The sequence below is a fragment of the Dipodomys spectabilis genome, unplaced genomic scaffold, assembly GCF_019054845.1.
Source record: "Dipodomys spectabilis isolate Male_0828 unplaced genomic scaffold, ASM1905484v1 ptg000017l, whole genome shotgun sequence".
Taxonomy (NCBI): domain Eukaryota; kingdom Metazoa; phylum Chordata; class Mammalia; order Rodentia; family Heteromyidae; genus Dipodomys; species Dipodomys spectabilis.
The window spans coordinates 562,321-589,809 of record NW_024870694.1 but is presented as its reverse complement, the minus strand read 5'-3'; the positions used below and the strand labels follow the sequence as shown (position 1 = coordinate 589,809).

Genomic DNA, 27,489 nt, shown 5'->3' with positions numbered 1-27,489 from the left:
TTATAATAGCTTTCATTTTCCAGGAGTTCCGTCTGTAGACTCTCAGAGGCTTATGCTCTTTCGTGGAAATAATGCAGTTAAGCTGCTTGAAATCTCAACAGACTTAATATAAATGTTCAGATAAAAAGTTAGTAATTTAGTAGTATTCCTCAAACATAATTAGTAATAAAATTTGAGCAGGGCCTAGGGGGATAAAATCAAAGAATCCTAGAATTATAGAATAATTTCATTTTGGAGGTGGAGGTATGGACCCATTCCTCTGTTTACTGGATAAGGTAGGTAAAGCCAGCAAGCAGCCTGGGATCTTTTGGCTAGGGTTTATGGAGAAGCTGGGTCCATAAGTCAAAGTGCCCTTTTTAGTGGTTCTCAACTACCTTTCTCTCTGAAAGCTACAGTTATATGATAATATGCCATTGTTTCCTTTTTCATTCTCCTGTCTTTCTTGTCATTTTCTCTTGTTTTAGTAAACAAGATGTCACTATTTAACCCATGCTGGTCTTGAACTCTTTATTTTCCAGCTTCACTTTCTAAAGTGTAGAAACTACAGAGATGAACCACTACACTAGGTCTTAAACCATTATTTCTTAACTGTGTGATCACTCTACTAGCTTTACTAAAGACATTCATATAGAACTTACCCTATTTGTTTAAATCTTTTTGTAAAAAGCCTCTAATCTAGGTGCCACTGTTATATTCATTTCAAAATTGATGGTATGTGGGAGAAAAATGAGGAAGGGGGTAACAAGTTCGACAAGAAATGTACTCACTACCTTATGTAACTGTCACCCTTCTGTATATCACCTTGACATAAAATTAAATTTAAAAGAATGGAGGTACAGAAATGTTAAGTAATCTTGCAAGCAAACAGAATCGTTAGATGACCTAGGCCTTACAGATTCCACGGCTTACAGTCATAGCCATTATTCTTTATAGCTTTCTGACCATTTTAAAATTACATAACCACCTAGAATTGCCATAAGTCAGTTCTTTGTTCCAGAAAAACTAGTTTCATGAAAGAATGAAATATATGTGAATAGCAGATGGACTGTTATAGCAAATATAAGTTCCATGAATTAGATATTTTCACATAGAAAAAATAAAACATGAAAGCAATATGATGGCTATGGAGAAATGAGATTTTAATTGTTCTCAATAGTGGAGAAGAGTTAGTTTCAAGGGGTGGGAATCCGAAGGAGACAGGCCTTGCTGAATACAGTGGTGAAGTGGTCAGAATAGGCAGCCTCATCATAGTGACCCCAATCTTCGTCTATTCAGGCCGCATGACTGGTTCTTATTACTATTAGCAGGATTGCTTCACTAGGGTAGTACTTTGGAGCTCAACTATGCTCAGTTGGGCCAGAGGTCAGAGGCAGCATTAAATTTCATCTGAACCCATATTATAAAGATGTAAGGGCCAGAGCTCTAGACATTTCTGCCTTTGTATCTAGACGCCATCATTTATTAGCCTCATGAATTTAGTCAAGTTACTTGACCTCTTCTCTGAATCCCAATTTCCTCATCTATAATTAGGATTATTGTACTAATCTCCTAAAGTTGTGCCAAGGAGGAGTGAATGAGATCAATGTTAAATTCATAACTCTGTGCCAGGCACACAGTAAGTGCTCAAAGGATATTAATTTTTTTTCCAGAAGCAATAGATTCATTAAGTTTTCAAAAATGAACTACAATGCTAATCTCTTATATGGGAAAGAAAGTGTGGTCTAGCAGGAAATAAAGCAGTGGGCCTTTATGCCCACCAATGTCTCATTGCCTTTAGATAAGGGACCATGAACTCTTAATTGTGAAGGTACTTATAAAGGAAGCTTTGTAAATCAACTTATTTAAAATGCAGTAGAGCAGCTTATGATTTAAAAGCATCCTGTGGTGAATCCTTTTATAATGTGAATAATCACTCCTAATTTATCTGTTTGGTAAGTTCAGAATTTGCCTTAGTGTGTCTTCTTAAAGCAAAGAGGACATCTGCACTCTTATTTCTACAAGGTAGGCAGTACTTTCATGCTGAGCAACTTTCAGAGAAATACAAGGTGCCTCTGAGATTCAAGATGGCCTAGACTGGCTAACTTCTGAAATATACCAGGTCCCTGTAGTCAGTGAGAACATTATTGTACTAGGTGATGTGTACATTTTTAATGAATGTGCACACTCACATAACACAGGTTAGTCAACCTAGACTACTAGATGACTCCTCTTAGGAGTAATGGCTAAATTAGAGCTAGTTGCTGAAGGGTAATTTCCTTACATTCTTCTCTTTCTCTGAAATTTCAGTGCTAGTCAACTTAAAATTATGACATACTACACTAATACAAAGCACATGGAAAGCTGTTTAATAGAAAGAGCACTAGATTAGGTACTGGGAACTCATTGAATAAGACCTCCTCCATACTTACTGCACAGCTTCAGATGGCTTGTCACTTAATCTTTCTGTCTTTGTGTCCTAATTGTAACTAATCAAGTTAGATTTGCATCTCTGATATAACTTCTAGCTAAAATTTTTTACTAATCTGATTCATAAAATGTAGTGAAACTATTTTGTTTTCAATAAAAAGATTAGAACAGGAAATCATAGAACACTTATGAATAGTTAAGAGGTTTTCTTATTCCAATCAACAAAGCTTGTCACTGCCTCAGCTTGAACCCACTTTTGCAAATGTGAAGATTTACAAAATATTTTATTTAGCTATGGTATAGAGATGAATATGAACATGGACAAACTCAAACCAAATGGGTCTTTTCTTCCATTAGCCAGTAAACATTGACCTGTGTTTAAAGAAATCTGAATGTATTTGAAAGAAAATGACCTTTCCCACAAATTAATTATATCTAGGACTAAAATAATTACATCTTTTCATTGATTCATTTTTGTTTTCACAGCATCCGTGGGAATTTTGCCAGTTCTTCATGGAGTTATTTAAGCTCATTTAGAACTAACTCTGATCAAAGTACACTTTGAATATATGCTTGTGACTTTGTCCCCTACAAATTTGAATGGGAAAATAGCATATAGCAGATGTGCTCACTCACACTATGCACATCTGATACATGCTTGTGCTTCTCAAAGAGGACTCCGTAGGAGCTCATATGATTACTTTATAAGAGCTGGGAGGCCACTTTGAATTTTCCCAACTTTTTATGCTAGTTACAATCCACTCAAGATATTGAATGGAGCTGGAATTCATAAAGGAATACATCTTTTATTAAATGTGATTTTAGAACATTTTCTATAGATTATGTAGAGTAAGGGGCTACTATTCAGGCATTGAATTTTTACCTTTGAAAATTACCAAGTTGATCTTTAAGAGAAACTGATGAACTTAATTCCATTTGGGAATATTGAAAGTGTAAGTTTAACCAAATTACAAAATACTGACAAAGACTAGCATTCCATATCATAATCAGAATTTTACTATCAAAACTAAAGATACTAACACTGTCAGTTTGGAATAGCTATGATAACAAGGTCACTATAGCACCATACATAATGACTAGTGGTTATAAGTGGTTCACAAGAATGTTTACGTTATAAGCATGCAATATTTACTCATTCATTTCTGTTGTTAAGAAAATTGCTCTTAATGGATATATTTCATTTTTAGTTTTTAACCTGTACACGAAAACATGCTTACTCTAACTAACAAATAAAAATAATTATTAAACATTAAACATGTTGGGCACTGGCTCATGCATGTAATTCTTACTACTCAGGAGGCTGAGATCTGAGGGTCATAGTTCCAAGCCAACCAAGACCGGAAAGTCCAGGAGACTCTTAGCTCCAATTAACCAATGAAAAACCTGAAAGTGGGGCTGAGACTCAAGTGATAGTAAACTAGCCTTGAGCAAAAAAGCTAAGGAATAGTGCCAAGGCCCTGACTTCAAGCTCAAAGACTGACACTTCTTTCCTGCCCCACCTCAGCCCCCCAAAATGTTAATCACGTAACAAGGAAACAATTTCCATTTTCTATTTCTCTTGCAAATGCATGTAACAAAAATAGGGAGTGTAGGTAAAATAACTCTTATTAGAAATAATTAGAAGTCATAAAAATAGAATCTAACAAAAGTAAAACTGCATTTATAGAAACAAATTCTAACATTTAGAATGGATATTAAATGTCAGGAACATGATACAAAGACTTCTATGCACAGTAAAGACTCAAGAAATGTTTAGTACATATTCAGTGCTTAATAGTTGATGTCATGAGAAATTTGAATGATAAATATATAAAGAATTGCTTGGGATTGATTCTGTTTGACAATGAGGTTACCTCCACAGATCTCATGGAGTAAGGAAAATCCTTCCAATATGTACATGAACTATAAATCTTTTTAAAAGATGTGTACAACAACATATTTGCAAAAATAGCTTCATCTGTTAACCCCATTCTATTTCATTTGGGTATATCAGAAAGTGTCTTATTAAAAACCTGTAGTTTTTAAATTAATAAAGCCTAACTACTTGCTAATAATAGAAATAAGACAGTTACAATGGAAAATGAAAAAGAGGCCCAACGGCTACTGATTTATCTATATCTGTATTAAAGTATCAGATATAGCTTCCATGATGGAATCCAAGTTATGCTATGGGAGAGAATAATTTTTAAGGAATATTTGGTTTTCTTGAGAATAGAGAACTCATAAAAGTCCAAGAGCACCCTCTAGTGAAACTTCTAGAGTAGACCTAAGGGGCTTGCTCTTGACCTCATCTCTTCCTTTCAAATGACCTTTGACTGTCTAAATTATAGAAGGTGGCCTTCTAGTGTCTGGGCTGATCATCAAATGATTTCTAGAGCACAAAGAATGTGGTATGTTTGTCAAGTATTTCTAGTGTTATAAGTGTTTAAATGCTAGGTTCACATATTCCATTGTTCCTTCCCCCATTCCTTATAATTCCAGTTTACTACACATGGCCTATACTGTTGTTATCTATCAAAGAAATTTTCAAGACTAATGTAAGTAAACGAATAGAAGCATATGCAGTAGTGTGTAACTGAATTGAATCACTCCTGCCTCTGTCCCCCTCTCTGTCATAGTTCTCACTCTTGGATCAAAAATACTTTTAGTATTTTCATCATCAGGATAAGGTTAAGGGTAACAGGTGATTAGGAGGGATTGTGAAGGGAATGAGTGGATAAAGAATGGGTAGATTTGGTCAGTGCACATTGTATTAATGTATCGAAATGTCACATTGACTCTCTTAATCTATATAATTAAAGCTTACTAATCAAAAAATAAAGTTACTATTACAAAACTATAGGGAAAGATATGTCTTCAATTTATGGAGTTCAGAGTTTTTAGAAGACAATAGCTAGACTCATCTGTCATCTAGTTAAATCTGGCAGTATAATACCATTTACTTAGATTAGTGGAAATTATATAATAATTGAAACAAGGTAAACAGTTAACTGATTTTGAAGACAACTTGGTATAAAAATGCTATTGTTTGAAGGGAACTTAAAGGTCTGATCCACAGAGAAAAAAAAAAAAAGCAGGAAAAAATCCCGTCGGGTGAATGTAAATATTAAGTAAATTCCTGAAATGACACAGCAGGATAAGGGCAGTATTAGGGCTATAACATAGACCCTTTGTGTTCATTTTAGTGTTCAGTATGCTACAAGAACCAGATGGGTTTTTCTTTCTTTCTTTCTTTTCTTTTCTTTTTTGTCAGCCATAGGGCTTGAACTCAGGGCCTAGGCACTGTCGCTGAGCTCTTTTACTTAAGACTAGCACTCTACCACTTTGAGCCACAGTGCTACTTCTGGTCGGGTGGCTAATTAGAGATAAGAGACTTTCCTGCTCATACTGGCTTTGAACCACAATCATCAGATCTTAGCTTCCTGGGTATCTAGGATTACAGGCTTGAGCCACCAGCACCAGACTCCAACTTTTTTTATTAAAGGATTTATAATGTAGCTTCATAGTTTCATTCTCATTGGCTGGTCGTTTAATAATTTAAGGACTTGTCTAACTATTTTAGTGAAAAGAAGTATTTGTCATTCATGATTACTGAGTCATGTTCATTCTTGAAACATTGCTCCACCTAGTTTACATACTGAAAAGTAAGTCAGTGGTTAGTGATAGCCACTAGGATTCTGTACTTTGTAACTGTATCTGTGTTCTTACTTACCTCTTGGTGTTCTTAGATGAGCAAATGAAAATAAAGCACATGGAACATTATTGGCATTCATTAAGCCACAGTATCTGTATTGAATGTTTATATCTAATTTTAAAAAGAACAAGACATTCTTTGGATTATTGCATTGAAGTTAGAGCCATCAACTGACTCCATTAAAAAAAATTTTACTATTTTTTGATTTCTTGAACATTAACTACTCTACAATATCTCCAAATGGTTTGCAATTGAGAGTGATTATATAAGAAATGGCCTTTTGACAAGGCAAACACATGTTAGTTTAGCACAAGTATATGATTCTTTCTCAATTCATTACTGTATTCTTTATTTTATCTTTCTTCTTTATCTCTGAATATCTGTCCTTAGAATTCAGCCTTTCATTTGTTTATCCAGTGTTGATGTTCTGAAGGTGAACTGGTTGTTGATAGTAATTAAAGATTCATTGATAAAGTTTCCATTTTGATGAAAAGTTAAGTAATTTAGTGATAGTCTTATTTCTATTTTTTCCTACTGTACTATTACTTAACATACAGTGTTGGCATTAAGAATCATAAAGCTTGCAAATATTTCAGCTAAAAGGGATCATAGCTATCAAGAACTCTTATTTTTTCTTCTTTCAGTTGCAGGTTAATTCATACCCCAAAAGGGAATTAAACTCTTTGTTTTTCTCTACAATCTGAATTTCAGTGAAGGGATGTTTTTCTAAACTTAATTGACTCTGGAAAAGTCATTTGTTCCTTGTTACATGATGCTCTGAACCAATAGACTGACCACTATAAATCACATTTACTTATGCATAGACACAATATTTTGAACCTATCCCTTCAGTGGTGTATTACAGAATATTTCCTGCCAGCTTTCTAAATCCTGTGAATTTTAAATGATGGTAAGACAACACTGTGAAACTCTTATGTGATTATCTTTAAGGATTTCCTTCTCCAGCTATGAATCTAAACATTCTCAGTAATGGAACTGTATGGTCTCTGCATGGTCTACTAAATATTTTTAGGAAGTGGAACCCCCTTCTGGAGTTATGAGAGAAACATCACTTCTAAAATGCCTTTAAAAGTACTCCAGCATAAACATTACACTGGAACATTTCATTAGCTTTTTGAGAACAATAAAGAAATGTGGAGCATAATAGGCTAATATGTTTAAGTGGCCTTGGTAGAACCCTACTTAACTCAGTGGGATTTTCTGCAACACGCAGAGGTGGAAAACCATTCCCTACATATTTATTGTGTAGGACTGCCTCCTTCTTTATTGCATGCAGTTTATATCAAAGACAAGTGACTTTCCACTTGTAATTCTAAAATGAAGAAATTCTCAAAATGCGAGTTTTAGAGGAATCAATATTTAGATATGATGATCAGCCAAAAGCAGAGCTGATTCTGGCTTTATGGATGGTAGTCAATAAAGGTGAACGATACACAAACTTGAATCTTAATATTTTCCAGCTTCTTAGGAATAAAGTTGCTATCAGGGAACTAAGATAATAGAATCATTAAATTTCTGGAGAAAAATACATATTGTAAACCAAATTTTATTGGTTACAAAACTACAAAATTTAGTTCAATATATATAAAATTAATTATATATTTAAGCTACCCATATAACTATTTTTAGTAAATGATTAGAATTAGGATAAAGAAAATTTAAGAAAAATATTTATGGTTTATTCAGATTTGAATAACCACATTAAATGTGCTGTTGGACTTAGCAGTATGATATTCTGCCAATACTCTAGCTCTCAGAGTGTCTATTTTTTCTGATATAAATTGAAACTCATTAATTTTAAGGACACTGTGATCTTTGTGATTTGTCTCAGCTTTTAGGAAAAATGTAAATTAAGCCCACAACTATAATATTTTAAGTATGTTCAAATAGACATAGATGACAAATTGCAAGTTTCCATATAGGTATTAGTTTTCTTTATGTAGGCAGGTCACCACCAAAATCTATTGAAAAATCAGAATTTCTATTCATGTGGCATTGAATTAATGATTCAAAGCAAAAGCTTCTTGAATGACAGCTCCAGTGGCTGAAGTAGCATATTTAAACAATTATGGTTGTTTCACTTAGTGTCAGACTCTGTCTTCGTGTACTATCAACTGGTTATATTGATAGATGGAATCTTGTCTTTCAGTTCCAGAATGTGTTTTGTATCAAATTTTCTCTTCGTTGGTTTTGGAATCTATATGCAAAATAGCATATAAACACAAATGTAAAACCCAGCTGTAATTGTGTCTAAGCAGTTGGTGACATCATAAATCCCTTAAGATGTATACTCATATTGTATTGTAAATATCGCCAGAGCAACTCAGTAGGAGGGTGGAAACTCTAAACAAAACTTATTGAAAATAATGCATATGCTTCTTTCTCACCATGAGGAGCGTTTCCTAGCTACCCCATTTAACCCAGTGGAATTTCACAAAAATGTTCCTGGCGCTCAAAGTTGGTCTAACAAACAATCTAGTGGGCTTATTTTAAAATTCACCCTGAAATATGTTTGATGATTTTTGAAATTCTGATTTTGTGCTTATGTAATTAAAAAACAGCTTTAGTTTAAAAACAAAAATTGGCAAAAATACTAGTGCATTATGTGTTCTAATCACTTATGGTGTTTTGAAAAAAGAGTCAAATTAACAAAATTGTGTCGTTGGCAGTACAGTTCAAATGTACGGATTTTCTTTTTCACAAGTTGTATGAAATAAAAATAAAAACAAGGTTTCTTAAATGCGTAGTATATGTATTTATTTGATTATATAATATACACAGAAATTACACTGTATGTATCAATTTTTAAGGTATGTTTTTGCATCTCTTGTTTTTAGGAAATTCATTACATATTTTATAGTCATGTAATATACATAAGCATTAATTTTAAAGTATCTGGAGTTCTCTAAAAAGTCTGAGTGGTGTGGATAAAAAAAACAAACAAACCTAGTATTGATGACCAAATTTTCTCTTTCATAGATTTCTTTGGTTTTTCTTCCAAGATTTTTTTATTCTAAAATATATAAACTTAGAAACAGGATTTTCCCTGGCTCATATTTCTTGCCTGAGACAATGATACTGCTAAAGTCCTTTTCATCATCAGGACCTTTGTAGAGATTGCCCAGGTAATCTTAGCCAAAATATCTCTCTCATTGTATACTACTCCAGGGCAACATGTGGTATGCCAGCTGGATACTCTCCCTACATGCCTCAGGTGGCCACATTTCAATGGTGCCTATAGAGCACAGGCCAACTTCTCATTCTCTGTGTTAATCAGTGGGAGAATTCCCATAGAAAATGGGATGGGAACATATTTCAGGAAAAATCAAAGAGATTAGCCACATGATTAGGCCAGAACATTGTAGGTTCAGGTTTTATGTAGGATTTCTATGGCATTATCTTAGTTGACCAAAGAATGCTAGGAAATTTGAACATATTTAGAAATTTAAAAATAATCCGTTTTTTAGGTTCCACTGTAATTCCTCAAAGAAAACACACTATTTTTCTTTAAATACAATAAGAGTTCATCCCAATTCATAACATAAAGACAACTGATATACCTTGTAAAATAATTTGTTTGAGTCATTTTCCCATGGATTTGGAAAGATTTGATTTCTACTAATAGAAGACTCATTGTATTTTTCTTTTCAATTAAATTCTGGTTATTTCTACAACATTTAGTAGATATTTACTAATTATAAAGAATTATGATAGATTGCTTTGAACAATTGTATGTATAGTGCTTCATTCATTTTCTCATGTGATAAAGATTTATCTTCTAATTATTACTTACATAAATTTCCTGGAGTTTGACTGTGTTTTAGATTTATGGTAGACAGTTTTTGTTTTTATTTTGGTGAGTTTGAGGCCATTCTAGGAGTATATTTAGCTTCTCATGAAGGAAAAGTTATAGACTTATCACTCTATCATCATATTTAATTAGGTTGAAACCAGTGACAATTCTTGAAATCTTCTGTTTGTTTCATACATAATTAGTGTTTTAAGTGTCATTTTTTAAAAAATTTGTTATTGTTTCCAGTACTGGAGCCTGAATTCAGGGCCTTGGCACCGCTGCTTTTTTTTCCCTCAAGGCTGATACTCTACCACTTGAGCCATGTCCAGCTTTTTAGTGGTAAATTGGGGATTAGTGTCTCATGGACTTTCTTGCTGACTCTCCCACCAGTAATCCTCAGATCTCGGCCTCCTGAGTAGCTAGAATTACAGACAGACCTGAGCCGTCAATGCCTGACTTAAGTATACTTTCAATGACCTAAATGAGAAGATTGTCAGTATGTTCAACAAAAAATTTATTTGCTACAGGAACACCAATATTAATTATTATATTTATGTTTTTGTGATAAAAATGATTATTTCTCTAGTACTTCCTTCTATTATATACCTAATTTTATTGTTCTACCTAATGTTTGTAAATGCTATATAATTTCTGAAGAACATATATGAAGTCTATTTTTTTCATTTAACATTAATATTGTTGCATGTAATGAATAATGAAATATATTACTTAAACATTGTCAATTACATATTAAAGGTTTATTTCTACAGATTTGTGACACTTTTTTCCCTTCCTCTCAGACTACTTGGTAAATACATGCAAGTAACCAGTTTTATTTTTATTTGTCCATTATATTTCCCTTACCTATAACACTGAAAGAGAACTTCTGTATACTTTATAAATATATATTTAGGAATTTTACAAACAAAGTCACTCTAAATTGAACCTATCATGCTTTTTATGAACTTAAAACCTCAAAACTGGCAGCAATTTCTTCATTTGTTTTATTTATGATATCAAGTTTACAAAAGACACTCTCCAGATCACCCATCAGCTTTGTCAGCTTGGATATTGACCAGAGGGTAGTTATGTTGACCCCATCTGCAAAGCCTGGCTAAACTATAATGTTGGACTATTTGAATCCCATTCATCAAGGTCCACACAAAGTAAGGTAGGTAGGAAGTGAGAGGACAGATGGTAGGGTCGGCAGCAAGAAAGGTGTTTGTTGACATTGATATAGACCCTTCTTCTTGCCAGAGTGACTCCATGGACTTATTTTGGCATGGAAGACTAGGCCAAAGCTATCATCTTAATAGAAGGTGAACTGCAGGCAACTGGAGAGATCCATGCACAGTAGGTTTTACGATTGGCTTCGAGTTTTTCTATCAGCTTGACTGTCATACATATTTGATTGATGTGCAGTAGGGCTCGAAAGGACTCCACTGATGTTGAGGACTGTGTCATAAGGTTCCTGATATGGTGCACATATCTGAATGGAGTTGGACATTGACTGTTTTTGCTTATGCCAAGCAACACCAGACTTGAACACATTATTCTGCGGTTGATAGCAGATGGTGAGTGCAGACTTTTGGAGGGGGTGTGCCTTCAAATGCAATATGGAGCCAGCAAACTTACTTAGAAGGTTATTGCATGTCTTGACTTTGGCAGCTATTTTTAAGCACCAGGTTCTATCTATTGTTACTTTCAGATAATAGACGTAGTTGGGGTACCAGGCATAAGAAGGGTGCAAAACAAATATATTGTTCATTATGGTGGTCACAGTTGGTTGGGGGAGAATTCTTTGGTGTTGGCTAAGTGAGCCAAGTAAACATTCTCAGATTGTACAATCTTGAATTTAGTATCAGCAATGTTATTATCAATGTAATTAAATTTTACCTACCACAAATTGACAGAGTCATTAGAACACAAAGAGAACATTGTAATCTTAAAAGTGATTTTAAATATTTTTTTTCTTTGGATTTTAGTTCAGTTTCATTTCTCAGAAATAAAAATAACATAAATATCTCAATACATATACTTTAGACACAAAGCATAGAGGGAAACTGTCATAATTAGATATATAATATTATGTAAATAATATATATAGCAAGTCAGTTTATTGATATTTGTTGTTTTACTTTCATTCATTCTTAACATTTAAGTCAACATTAGTCTTAAGCAATTTCTTGCTCATTTGATAGCTAAAGTGTACTTACTAAAGAGAATTTTAGAAGGAGAAAAAATGTAGAGCAAGTAAAGTTTAAAGCACTTAGCACCACTAATAAAAGATGAATAAGTCTCAGAATTTGCTCTGCCTCCTTTCAGTGTTATGGTACTACATAGCCTGTATTCTGCTTGCTCCATTTAGCATCAATTTTATTATTAGTTTAAATTCATAAGATATGCATTTAATATTTGCATAATACTGTATCTTATTATGTAATGGAAAATTTACCTAATGTTTCCATATGTAAGTTAAGTTCTATTATTACCACAATTCTACTGTTATTTACTCTGAGGATTAGTTTTGTGTGTGTGTGTGTGTGTGTGTGTGTGTGTGTGTGTGTGTGTGTGTGTGTGTGTGTATCTTTTTCAGCACCTTGAATTATGTTTTTAGCATGTCCCCTTAGAAGGTGAATTTTAGGGTTATGGAATGTAAACTTGCAGTTTTTTGATAGCTTTTTAAATTCCATGTGAAAATACTGTTCTAAACATTTTTCTCACCTTCATTGAATAATATCATAAGTATTTGCCAATTTAATAGGCAGAAGCCTGGTTTGTTTTATTTTGCTCTGATTAGATTAATAGGGAGCTAGAAAATTTTCATATACTTATTTACCATTGGTTTGTTTTTTTATAAATTGTTTTCTAGTGTCCTGTATTCATGTCATCTTTCAGTTTGTAATGCTTTTTAAATATCAAGTCTCTAGTGTTGTCAAACATGTTTCAAAAATGTCCTCGTTTTCATTTGCCATTTAATTATTTTTGCTATTGTTGATCTGAAAAGATCTAAAATATTTGTATGGTTAGTTTTTTATATACCTCTGACTGTGTTCATTAGTTTCATCTTCCTTGAAATCTGATATATGACGTTTTTCTAATATGATCTTAATTCCATTTTATATTTTCTTTTTTTATTATTATTGTGAGAACACCATACAGAGGAGTTACAATTACATGGCAAGATAAATACATTTCTTATCAAGCATTGTTGCCTCCTCTTTGTTTCCCCTTCCCATCCCTTCCCATACTCCCTCCCTCTCCGCACCTGGTCCTCCCCGCACCCCCTACCAAAGTTGTGAAGTTCGTTTTCGACATAACGACTTGTACATCTCATTGTTGCAATGGGTCCACCCTAGTTAAACGATTTGTTTTTTCCCTTCCCCTCCACAAATTATACCAACATCAAATACAGTGAAACATGGGTTATACAGTGGGGGAGGGACATACAAAGCAACAAAGAAATCATCTTATAAATATGTTAGAAACAATTGCATGAAAGGAAAACAAAACAAAAAAAAACACTTGAATACTTATCTTGGGGTTCATTCCCCTAACGTCAATTTATCTGACCTTTTCTGTTTGACTCAGACATATACTAGTTATTGCAAATAAGGGAAACCATGGGACCACCTCACCCCAGTTAGAATGGCTATAATTAAGAACTCTAATAACAACAGATGCTGGAGGGGATGTGGACAGAAGGGAACCTTACTGCATTGTTGGTGGGAGTGTAAACTTGTTCAACCACTTTGGAAAACAGTATAGAGGTTCCTCAAAAGACTCCACTCCACATAGAGCTCCCCTATGACCCAGCAATGCCACTTTTGGGCATTTACCCAAATGATCACAAACAAGACCACACTAAAGCTACCAGCACGACTATGTTTATTGCAGCGTTATTTGCCATAGCTAAGATATGGAACCAACCCAGATGCCCCTCAGTAGATGAATGGATCAAGAAAATGTGGTATATATACACAATGGAATTCTATGCCTCCATCAGAAAGAATGACATTGCCCCAATTGTCAGGAAATGGAAAGACTTGGAAAAAATTCTATTAAGTGAAATAAGCCAGGCCTATTTTATATTTTCAATTCTTTATTCCTTCCAAAATTTATATTGGCCTGTAGGCCTTACTTAATTTTGTTCCCAATAAGTAACTGTCTCTGCACCATTTATCCTTTGATTTTTGTATTATCATGCCATTGCATATATTTTATTAGCATTAGAAACTGTTCTTTCATTTCTTTCACTGGTTATACTTTGGGCTTCACAGTATGTTTATAAATCTGTTAAGTCAAATCCTCCCTATGTTTCTCCCATTCAAGATTGCTTTTGCTGTTGTCACCTACTTATTCAAGATTCATTTACTTCATTGAATTCATAAAAATATTCCACTGGAATTTTATTAAGTCTATAAATTAGTATTAGTGTCTTGGCAATATACAGTATTCATGTTAGGAAGCATAGTATGTTTTCAATTTATCTGATAGCTCATACATAAGTAAATTGTCATGATATTGATATAGGTCTCCAAATTGCTTCTATATTTAAGTATAGATATAAAATGTGTCTTGGCATGGTTTGCAGTTGCTTACATTCCTTTCTTCCTAATTTTTCAGTAGGAAATCAATGTCTATATTATTTAGCTAATCTTTTAAAATTTTTTAATGTTTTATTGGCATTTCAAGGCCATAAAATTATCAGCTAACATTGATGTCCACTTACTTTTTTCCCTTTTAATTTTGTTAACATACTACTTTTCTAGAGTTTTCAAAACAGTTGAATAATTATTATGATAGTGCATATACTTATGATTCCTGATTATGTGGTAAAATCTCCAGTGTTCTTCAAGCTAAGTTGAATATCAGATGTTGATTTAAGACAGATATGCCATATTATATATTGGTAAAGTGGGTTGGAATCCTTTTTATATTATAATCATTTGTGGAAGTTTATTGATCTTTTCTTCTGGTAAATATCATCAAACTCTAAATGAGAAATATAAACCATTTCTTGTAACATTTAATTTGAATTAATACTTCACATGTGTGCATTAATTAATCCATCACACATGCAAGAATTTTTTTTACTAGACATTGGAAATCAGGTGCATAGCCATTTCCCTAATGTATGTTACAATTTTATGCTTGAGCTATTACTACCTAACTTATATTTAGAATCTTGTTGTGGGAACTTTTTGCAACTTAATCAAATACTATGCCCCATTATGAATTTTAAAAAATTGTTTGAACTTAAGTGATGATTTGCATTTGGAATTTTGAGTTTTTATATAAAAATTAATAATGCCCATATCCTAACTAAAAGCACCAATAATTTTGATAATATCTTAGAAATGTCATAGGTTTCAATAACATAGATTGTCTTTTGTATGGTCAGGAATTAGGATGACTAATCATACTTTGCAATTTATTGTGTTGTATTACTGAACTGATTTTTGCTATTGGGTCAAATCATTTTCTTTAAGCTGTCAATGAGTTTTTATTTCTCAGAGAGTCTCATAATCAGCTGTAGGGTTTAGTATGTATTTATATAGATTTATTTGCAATTGATAGATTATGTATTTACCGTTTCAGCATACTTAAACATAATGTGTCCTGCTTTCCCTATCTAGTGATATAATTTTCTTTTTTAATCTTTTGAATTTTATTCTTTTACACAGAATGCATGTATGAGCATTTGATATTTTTAAACTGTGCCCTTTTGACTAGACTCTATTTTATACCAATCTATTTACTGGTAATCAACTTTCTACTCAGTATTGTGCTATTAGTAATTATTAACGATAGTACAAAAAGGCTTAAATCACAGACTTTCAAAGAACTTACTTTCTGATTAGTAGATAAAGTGGCAGGAAAATGCAAAACAAATCTCAATTAAATATTTTTTATTTTTATATAGGCAAACAAATATATGGTATTGTATTGTATTCCTCTTCTTTCTTTTAGCAAAATGTTACATCATACAAAATAATTTCTGTATTTTTACTTCATTCTGCTTTCACCATACTTTTCCTATCATTATTGCATCTTTACTGAAAATCATTGCCTTCTGAATCTCTTATTTATTAAACAGTGGGTCTAGATTTCTAGAACCATTCAACAAAGAATGAACAATCAATGCATGATGATTTGAGCTCTCCTGAGATTTTTATCTCATAGAGCACATCATTTATTTTGAATTTCTCCATTCAGTATATATTCAAAGTTACAAATTTAAAAATTTACCATATTTTATAAAATATGATCCTCTCTCATATATTAGTACTGACACTGAACAATGTTTTTCACAAACCATGATACCTCTCTCTGTGGGACTATTATCCTGTATTCATTTAGAAACAGTACTATTGATTAAGCAATACAGCTTCTAAACTTCAAGACATTTTTAGCCACTATTTCTATCTAAACTCACTATGAGTTTCCTGTGTGGTTTAATATGTCATGGGTCTTATTAAAAGGTAAATAAATTATATCCAGTACATTTCCTCTATTTTCCCTGTTACTTTATTGACACAACTCTCTTAATGAAATACATATTGATATAAGGCGTATTTCCAGGCTAAACCTAAGTGAATTAGTTGAAAGAATATATAACAGAACCCACTTCATAACAGTTTTTGTTGAAGCATTTTGTGAATCATAGATAATGTGAGCCATAGGAGATGATGAAATTCCATGACAGCTCGTGGAAAAGGATAACTCCTAGGAATTGAATTAAACTCTTCAGAGATATGCATTGGAGATTCTATGGCACTTTACCTTCAAACACATATAGAAAATCTGCCATGGAGAAGAGAGAAAGTCACCATGGAAAATAGAAGTCAGAAGCTAATTTTAGGGAAAAGTATTCTCTTTATAAGTAATCCATTGTCTCAGATTTACTAAAGTCCTTTTTCTTATGTTGATACAGTTTGTCTTTTTGTGATAGAGTCTTCACTATGTAGCTCAGACTGGATTATAACTCACAGTCTTACTGCTTCAGCCTCCCAAGGTCTGAGATTACAGATGTGGACACCATCTTCTGCCTGATAGGCTTTCTTTAAGGCATTTTTATTCTAATTCCTGAAGTCCCACGTTCATGTGATCATGTCATTACAAAGAGGCTTTTTGTAAGACATAGAACAACAAGGGAGAAGGTAAATAACAATGTAATTAATTATATCATTTTAGGCATACTGTAAAAAACATTATAGAGGATTTCTAATGGATTGCTTGATAGGCTAATATACTTTAGAAAAAACTTTCCATCTTTGTGTAATTTTGTGCAAAATTTAAAGAAATTATTACTCCAGGATATGCATCTTCTGTCAAGGGACACATATTGTTAAGTGGACATCCTGCTCTGGGCATAATCTACTATCTATAATCCATAGCTCCCTTTACTATTATTGATGATGTGAAAACATGCACTATTTTTCCAAAGGGTTTGAATTGTTTTTATATTGCATAGAAAGAAAAGAAGCATCTTCAAGTAACTTAGTAAAAGATGCTCAGTTTAGCTTTATTTTAATCTTGAACACTGATGTTACAGATGCATTCTTTGCTTCAGATATCTTATTTGAATAGCTTTCAAGGTAGAAACAAAATTTAAGTAATCATAAAAACATGGATGAGTTTATCATCTTGTTTCCAAAAGAGCTAGGTTAACATTTTCAAATTGTATGTAAATTTTTATGGTATCAGGCAAAAATTCAGATGAATTGATATATGAAAGGGTTAATTTTAAAAAGCTGAGTAGACAAAAGAGACAGATGGACAACTCTTTCAAAAAGAAATTAAGACAATTTTAAGAGAGGTAAATTATATAACCATATTTATTTAATATTAGTGAAAGTAAATGAAATATAATGTATAAATAGAGATAATGAAAAATAAAGTGGATTGGCTGGGGTGATAGTGGCTTTTGTTGAATCATAGATAATCATAGATCATAGGAGATGATGTAATTCCATGACAGCTCATGGAAAATGGATAACTCCTTGGAATTGAATTAAACTCTTGGGAGCCTGAGATATGAGGATCCCAGTTCAAAGCCAGCTTGGGCAGTTAAGTCTATGAAAGTCCTGTTTCCAATTAACCACCAAAAAGCCAGAAATGCAGCTGTAGCTCAAGTGGTAGAGCGCTAGCTTTAAGCATCAGGACCACCAAAACAGTAACAAACAACAACAACAACAATAATAGTCATAATAATAAGGATAAACAATGAGAAACCACAAACAGACAATAATTAGGTCTATCTTGATAAATATACTTTCCATATAGAATAGTATAAGCATTTCTACATTTGTCTGTCAGCAGTATTTTGAAGAAGTATATTGTTAATACTAAAATGAGAAAGAATGTATTTATAAAATATTCTTCACTGTGTAAAAGGATTACTGTAAGAGATTATGAATATCATGACAAATGACTACTTTTATAAGAAAAAAGGATCCTTTATAAGAATTATTCTTTTATTACCCTCAATATAAACATCAGTATTTAGTATTTCAGTCTCACAGTTTTTGACTAGATGGACAAAACTGCTTTGGATTGTTAAAGGTAGATTTGGGGAACATATGTACATTTTAAAATCAAATGGAAGGAAAAATGTTTCATATACACGATTTCTCTTAGTATAGCTTTGATTTTTATTGTGTAACAGGAAATTCTAGATTTTTAGCATTGGACTTTATTCTTTGTTAATAGTAGAAAGAATAATCAAGTTTTGATAGAATTAAAATTATCTTACAAAATATTACAAAGTCTAACAAAACACATGGCTGAAGAAAATGTGCACCTACTTCACTTGGAAGAATAGCTGAAGAAGCATTCCATAAAATCCAAAGTCACATGTGAAGATAAATGAGAGAGGCTTTACAAAGTGATGGAGTTGCTTTCTACAAGGTGTAGAATTGCTTTCTCCAAGGTGAAGAGGTTTCATCATACTCCATGATCAGACTTATCCATGCCTTTAAAATATTTTGTGTTATTCCAGGACTCAGATTTCATACTTTCCAAGTACAACAATAATCTTTACTGTTACAGATTCCTAGATTAGTGGTGAGTTAGTATGGCCCTTAAGTGAGATAAAGCTTGGTGAATTAGTTAATTTCTCTAATAATTGGTAAACGTGATATCCTAATATTTATCCAAAATCATCAGATATTCAAATTTAAATCTTCATAAACTCTGCATTTCTACTGCACAAAGTTTGCTGACTTTCACTATCCATTTCAGTCTTTTTGAAGAAAAGTAAAGGTTTTGAAAATTCCTAGAAGCAGATGCTACATATTTATTTCCATTTATGGGAGAGGAGCAATTACATAAGTCTATTCATAATTTAAGTGCTCTGTGAAAGTCTCTTCTGAAGAGAATTTTATTGTGGTTCCTTATGTAAAGAGAAAGTCATCTTTACAGCGAATATTTTTCCTCCTTTCTAAATGAGAACTTTTTAATTCACGTGATTTAAGTTTATAGAGATGTTTTTCTCTTTCTCATATTCCTGAGGAAGTATACCATGGGTTAGCACAGGAAACTTAAGGAGAATAAATTGGCCCAGACTAACTTGATTCAAATAAGAGTTTGGAGCTGTTTAGAAGCTCTTAGTTTTCTATAAGTTAAAGTCTAAGAATAGATTTGTGTAAGGTCGTTAGATCTACCAATTTCAGATAACCCATAGCCAACAAATACAATTCTATCTTTGTCACTAAGTGGCTCTGTAGAAAAAGGACAAAACTTCATCTGTCTGTCTCATCCACCTCCCAATCTCCAATCTCCCAACCCTCCTAAGTATTTTTAGAATTGATCTACATTCTTAATCTGTTCCAAATGTTTAAAACTTTGAGTGAGTTCATAGAAGGTTTCCCTTACCTGTCGAATCATCTTGAAAATATTTGTTCCAAGGCAGTCAGACTCCTTCCCTCAATACATACAGAATTGCAGCTAGGAGCCTGGTTCCTCTATTGCAAGAAAAAAGAAGTGGGCCAAGATCATTTATTAAGGAATTGTTTATGCTTATTATAAAGAAGAACATAAAACATAGCAACCAAACTAGATACCTGTGATAGTGATGGGGGCATTAACAAAATTAGGAGTTCAAAGTGTTTTAGTCATGACTGTTTGCATCCTTTACACTTTCTGGAAACTTCTTTGGCACAGGAGTTCTGCAAGTGCAGTATTGCCATTTTCATGATGTTAATTCTTCGAATCCAGGAGCACAAAAGATCTTTCCATTTCCTTAAATATTCTTCAATTTTATTTTTCAATTTTTTGAAGTTCATATCTTTGTATCTTTGGTTAATTCCTAGGTTACTTTCTTTTCCTTCTTTCTTTCTTTTCGAAGCTATTGCTAGTGGGATTGCTGTCCTGATTTTAATCTCTGTCTTCTAATTGTGGGAATACTGATTGCTGTAGGCTGATTTTATACCCCACTACTTTGCCAATATTTAGGATCAGTTCTAGTAACTTGAGGCAGAAGCCTATAGGGTCTTTTAAATACAGGATCATGTCATCTCCAGAAAAGGAATAGTTTGACTTCTTCTTTCCCTATTTGGATCCTTTTTTTAAAAAAAAAATCTTGCCTTACTGCTCTTGCCAGGAATTCCAGTACTATATTGAAAAAGAGTGGAGTGTAAACACACTAGGTATTAAGGAACTAAAATGGATTAACTGAAGTGTAATAGACTATATGGAGAGCACAAATTTAGTGTAATTCTGTAAAAGGACTAAGTCAAAGCCCAAAAAAGTGAGTGCCAGAAAATGGGTGCTTGGAAGAGAGGATGGTGGGGCCAAGGGGAGAATAGAAGAATGAAGTGGGGAAACAGGGAGAATGCAGGCAAGAAAATATAAAGGATGGGGTGGGGCAACAGAGGGGTGAAGATGATGTTGAAGTGATGACACAGATCAAGATACATTGTACATATAAACTGCTTTGTTAAATGGAAGAAATTCAGTATATAACATAACTACATGTAAGTAAGAGAAGAGATGGGTTTGGAGAGGTGTGTGAGAATGTTGAAAGGGGTGACATTGAGATACACTGTATTCATAAACTGCTTTGATGAATGTCAACTCTTTCGTACGACTACTAAAAGATAACAAAAATATTTTTTAAAATAGTTCTACAAGGGTAAAGGAAGTTGTAAAACCCCCAACTTCACACTTAGGAGGAGGTGTGATTGGGTGAAGTAGAACATCACAGCATCCCATGACCTGTGTGTTGTTAAACAATAGTAATCTCTGTTCCAAATAGAGGGAGGTCAAACATTAGAGTAGGGCAGGCAATAAGAGATGGGCAGATTGGATATATATTCCTTACAGAGAATTAACAAAGGAGACTTCCATATGCATCATGATAAGCTACCATATTACCTGTAATTGTCTGGGAGGCATCACACCTACTCCAGGTAAGACCAGAAAGAATTAACTTATCCATGTATTAATGGCTTTTTATAGGCATTGGGCATTCAACAGATATATAAGAGAGCCTAGTGGAAAACAGAAGTGTAGGAAGACTTTTAAAGTGCCTGAATTTCTAATATATTCTCTTACATACACCCACATCCATCAGCAAGGCTGTGACCTTATTGTCCCAAGGTGTTTAATTACAACCTTGCCCAACTATTGATGATCCATAAACTGTGTGAATGCAGGAGCAAATCTTTACATAATATGAAAACAGTAACTACAGAAACTCAGAAGAGACATCAGCATTTGCACAGCATGGGGGAGACAGACTCCACAGAGTTATATCAAATATGTTCTAAGCAAACAACAATAAAGCAAAAAACCTGTGAAGGAAAGATTTAGAAGCCAAAGGTGCTATAATATATAAAATGTCAACTTTCTTTTTTTATGTTTTTTATTGTAAAACTATTGTACAGAGAGGTTACACTTACATGAGTAAGGTAATGAGTACATTTCCTATACAGCATTGTTACCCCCTCCTTTGTTTTTCCCCTACCATCTCTTCCCTCCTCACCTCCGCAACTCCTCCCTCCTCCCCCCCAAGTTGTAAAGTCCATTTTCAACATAGTGTCTTGTACATCTCATTGTTACAGTGGGTCAACCTGTATCCTTGTTTCAGCATTTTGTTATTTCCCTTCCCCTCCCCCAAATTAGAATAATGTATATACAAGATGCAGGGCACTGACATCAAATACTGTGAAAACAGGGGTAATACCATGGGGGAAGAACATACAAGAGAAACAAAAAATCACATAGATAAATGGTCAGTTTTCAAGGGAAAAAATGAAATATGCAAAGAAATAGGAGTGTGACCCATACCCAGTTAATAAAGCAGTCAAGGAAATTGACTGGGGATGGATGTAGGAAGAATAGATATTGAATTTACAAAGATATATAAGCACTGATTGTAAATATGTTCAAGTAAATGTTTTATGACAAAATAATTAAAAGCATTACTGAACTTATTCTCCAAATATTATAAATGTAAAACCAAAATTATTTTTAAATAAATATCATTTTTACTAGTTGGCCTAAACAGGAGAATTGAGATGACAGAAGATCAATAAAAATTAAGAAGAAAAGAAAGAAAAACAATAAGAAAATGAGGAGAGTTCTAGAAATCGATGATATACCATCAAGCGTCTTAGTACATGGATAATGGAAGAGGAGAAGAGGAAAATAGGCAGAAAAGTATTGGAAGAAATATGTCAAAAAATTCCCCAAATGTATAACATGAATCTACATATTGAAGAAGCTCAAAAACCCTAAGTAGATAAACACAGAGGGATTTATACAGGTTTGACTGTCAAATTCTTAAAAAGCCAATGAAAAGAGAAAAGTCTTCAAAGCACAAAGAGAAAAAATGATTCATTAGATACTGTCATCAATGTTAGGATCAGAAACTTGCTTCTTAGATATAATGAAAGCTAGAGGCAGAGGGAGAGTATATTCAAACTGCTGATGGAAAAAAAAGAAATTTTATATCCAGCAAAACTGTTCTTTTAAAAATGAAGATACAATTAAAGATTTCTCCATAAATATAGACTAAGACAGTTATAAGATAAGATATATTAAATGGAAACTTAAAGCTGAAAGGAAATGGCAAAAAATTATAAAATCTAAGAAAAAAATAAGAAGTCCTAATCATGTAGTTCTATGGTAGCATGGTTTGAAAATGAGTATTATCTCCCATAGGAAACTTAAAGGCTTTACTATTAAAGACTTGATTCCCAGGGTGGCTCTTTGGAATTCCTGTGAACCTTCAGGAGGTAAAGCCTAGAGGGAGGGCCTTACTTTTTCCTGCATGTGCCCTTGAAGAGGATCTTGGATACATAAGTCTTTGGTCTCACACTGCTTCCAGGATCAGCAGGAGAGTAATTTGCTTCTAACATGATGTGATTGATACCTTTTTCGGATGCCTAAATCAATGATGCCACTCTATTTTACACAGAAACAACCAGAATTTTCACCAAAATAAACATTTCTACTTTATAAATCTTTTCACTTTATAAGCCTTAGTTATTTCATTATAGGACAGGAATAAATATAGACAGACTAAAGCTAGTTCAACAAAAAAAGAAATAAATATTAAAAATTATTTTATAGGAAAGGTGATGTACAGAGGGGTTACAGTTATATAAGTAAAGTAATGAGTACATTTCTTGCTGAACATTGTTAATCTCCCCCCTTGTTTTTCTCCCATTTTCCATCCTTCCTTATTCCCCTCTTCCCAAGTTGTAAAGTTCATTTTCTTTCTTTCTTCTTTTTTTTTTTTGTCAGTTGTGGGGCCTGAACTTGGCCTGTGCGCTGTCTCTCAGCTCTTCAGCTCAAGGCCAGCACTCTACCACTTGAGCCACAGCGCCCTTCCGGCTTTTTCTGTTTATGTAGTGCTGAGGAATCAAACCCAGGGCCTCTTTCATGCAAGGCAAGCACTCTACCATTGAGCCACCTTCCCAGCCCTGTACTGAGCCACCTTCCCATCCCTGCAAAGTTCATTTTCAACATAGTGTCTTGTGAGTATTCCAGTTAAATTGGTTCACCCTTTGTCCCTTGTCTCACTATTTTGTTATTTCTTCTTCCCTTCCCCAAATCAGATACAAGACACAGGGTACCAAAATAAAAAACAATTGACAACAGGGAATAAGAAAGAAAAAATAAGTAACTTCACACAGTACATAAAAACAAAAACAGCGAAAAAACAAAACCCTTTTGTTTCCATATCCTGGACTTCATTTCGATTAGCATCATTTTATATGATCATGTGTATATAGTTATTGAGCTATTGTGATCCTCTTCTAGGACTATCCTAGAAATATACTAATTATTACAAATGAGAAAAACCATGGAGCCTATGTTTCCATGGATCTGGCTTACCTCACTTAATATGGTTTTTTTTCCAAGTCTTTTCATTTCCTTACAAATGGCTCAATGTCATTCATTCTGATGAAAGCACAGAATTTTATTGTGTATGTATACCACATTTTTTCGATCCATTCATCTACTGAGGGGCATCTGGATTGGTTACATATCTTAGTTATGCTAAATTATGCATCAGTGAACGTAGTTGTGCTGGTAGCTTTTGTGTGACCCTGTTTATGACTGGGTAAATGCCCAGGAGTGGGATTGTTGGATCATAGGGAAGCTCAATGCTTAGTCTTTTGAGGGCCCTCCATACTGCTTTTCTGAGTAGTTGAACCAGTTTACATTCCCACCAGCAGTGTAGTAGCATTTCCTTTTGGCCACATCCCTGAAAGTCTTATCTCCAATAAACTACCTTCCCCAATTAAAAGAAGCCAGAAGTGGAACTTTGACTCAAATGATAGATTACTAGCCTTGAGAACAAAAACTCAGGGACAGCACTCACGTGTTGAATTCAAACCTCAAGATATGCACAAAACAACAAACAAAACTCAGTTAAAAAGAAAACAATGCAGGAAATGAATGAAACCAAAAATTAGCTGACAAAATCAACAAAATTAATGGAACTTTTCTATATTGACCAAATATAAAGGACAGAAGATAATAGGTCATCAAGATCAGTATTATTTCAAAAACGAACTTTACATCTTTGGTGTGGGAGGTGGGGGGGGAGAGATGGGGGTAGGTAGTGTAGGGGGAAGGAAACAGGAGGATTGGGTGGGGGGGCGGGGGAAGGATGAGAAGAAATGGGAAGGGGAAACAAAGGAGGAGGCTGCAATGCTTGATAAGGAATGTACTCATTATCTTGCCCATGAAATTGTAACCCCTCTGTACAGTATTTTCACAATAAAAAAAAAGAAAGAAAAAAAAGTGGCCTTATTTTAATCCCATAGACATAAAATGGGTTGTAAGATAATTATATGAAAAGATATATCCTGAGCATTTCAGCAACTTAGATGAAATGATACATCCTAGAAATGTACAACTTAACCAATTTGAGTCAGAAAGAAATAGAAAGTTTGAATGGGCTTCTGACAATAAACATAGGAAATTTTATATTTAAAAAAGAGAAGAAAAGATACTTTAGATACAGATGTCTTCACTAGTGATTTCTATCCAATATTTAAACAAGAAAAAGTACTAACACACAGACACATACACACACAACCCCTGGAGATCAGTATCCCTCATGAAAACAGACAAGTATTCAATATTCAACAAAATATCCAGAAGTCAAATTCAGCAAAATAAAAACATATTATATACAGATAGGATTCATCTGTTCAGTGTTGACGTAAAAAAATTCCAGCAATCAAATTAACAGGATAGAAGTTTGAAAAACACATCTTAGCTTCACAAAATCATTTGAGAAAATTTAGTGCCTAGATTTGCTGTGATAGCTTTTAACAAGAAAGAGAAGAGAACTTCTATAGTCCAATAAAGGTATGCATGAAAAGCCTTATAACTACCTTCATATAGTAAGGAAAGTTTGGTTGAGTTACTCCTAAGATTGTAAAAGAGGCCTGTTCTCTTTAACTCTCTAATTCTATGTTATGTTTCTCATGGTTGCTGGGATGGTAGTTGTACACTGCCATGCCCAACTTCTCCCACTGAGGTGGAGTTTTACAAACTTTTTTTTGCCTGAGCTGGCCAGGAACCATGATCTTCATTGACCTCCGTCTCCCTGATAGCTGGAATGACAGGCATGTGCCACCAGTGGCCATGAGAACACTCACATTCTTTTAGTAATGCATACAAAAGTATTCATGGATACACTGTACTGTTTGGAATTATCTTTGAAAGGATAAGGCAGAAGAAAATGTAGAAAGGATATGAAGATACAAAAATAAGTTGACTCTGGATTATGTGTTCATGAAAGTTCATCTTAGTAATATACACTAAATTCATGCATATCTGTGAAACTTCCCACAATAAAAAGTTTTAAGTAATGAAAATAAATAATTTAAATGCCAAAACATATTACAATTACCCTAATATGTTGACTGTAGGCAGGGCTTTACCTTTCAAAAAACCGGTGGCTTAGTGGTAGAGTGCTTGCCTTGCTTGCATGCATGAGGCCCTGGGTTTGAGTCCTCAGTACCACATAAGCAGAAAAAGCCAGAAGCTGTGCTGTGACTCAAGTGGTAGAGCGCTAGCCTTGAGCTGAAGAGCTGAGGGATAACCTCCAGGCTCAGAGTTCAGGCCCTACGACCGACCAGAAAAAAAAAATCTGAAATATGTCAAAGTGAATAAATCATCTAGAGGTGAATAAATTGGAAAAATAAATCAGAGAAAGATGAAAATCAGGACTGGTTTTAGTTGGAAGGCCATTAAGAGAAGTGTCTGAATTAACATATCTGAAAAGTAGAGCACTTTGTTGTTCTCTCCTTGAAGTTCTGTGACTCAGTGATATCTAAAACTTTTATCTTTGTAAGGAATTTTAAAGACAAACTGGTCAGAGCAGCCCATGCCTACTCAATGCTCAGATGTACCACTTTGCACCTTGCTTCCTTCATTTTTTTTAATTGACCAGAGGACTTAGTTACTGGCTTGAGACTTACTGGACAGATTACTGTAATATAATAGCTTTGTTACTTCTTTAGGAGGCCATTCAGAATCATTAATTTGTGAGAATTGTTGAGCTCTTTTACAAAAGGACCTCTGCAGAAAGGCATATTTTTCTGTTTTGTAATTTACATTGATTACTGAGCTATTTCTCAGTGCCCAATTGGATGTTGACCTTAATCTATACAGCCTTTCATTGTTTTGTTCTGATTAGATAAGTCTGGTAGTGGTTTCCAGTTTTAATAATGACTAACATTGATCTCTGTGACAAAAAAAAGTTTTAAAACTTTGGAAACTGAAATGTTAAGAGGAAATTATTCTTCCGATAACATAAATACTCTGTAAATCTATTATTTTAAAGGTAGGCTCAGGGTGTTCAGTTTTGAAGTTGGAAAAAACAAGAAAGTTGGCAAGTAGATAGTAATGCCAATACCTTTTACTCCTCAATCTCATTCAGGATGCCTGCAGAATATTTCACTTTGTTAATGACCTGTCTTTCAGGCAATTTCTACCCAATACTGGTGACAGTAACATGGTGACAGAGTTAATGATTTGTTCATGAGGCAGTTATGAAGAGGAGCAGTATTCATATCAA

At 33.7% G+C, this 27,489-nt stretch overlaps 1 protein-coding gene across 1 annotated transcript in view; it reads left to right on the top strand.

Annotated features, from left to right (window-relative positions):
- Positions 1-27,489, top strand: part of Zbtb20 (zinc finger and BTB domain containing 20) — a 699,482-nt gene that overhangs the window by 225,445 nt on the left and 446,548 nt on the right. The window lies entirely within an intron of this gene.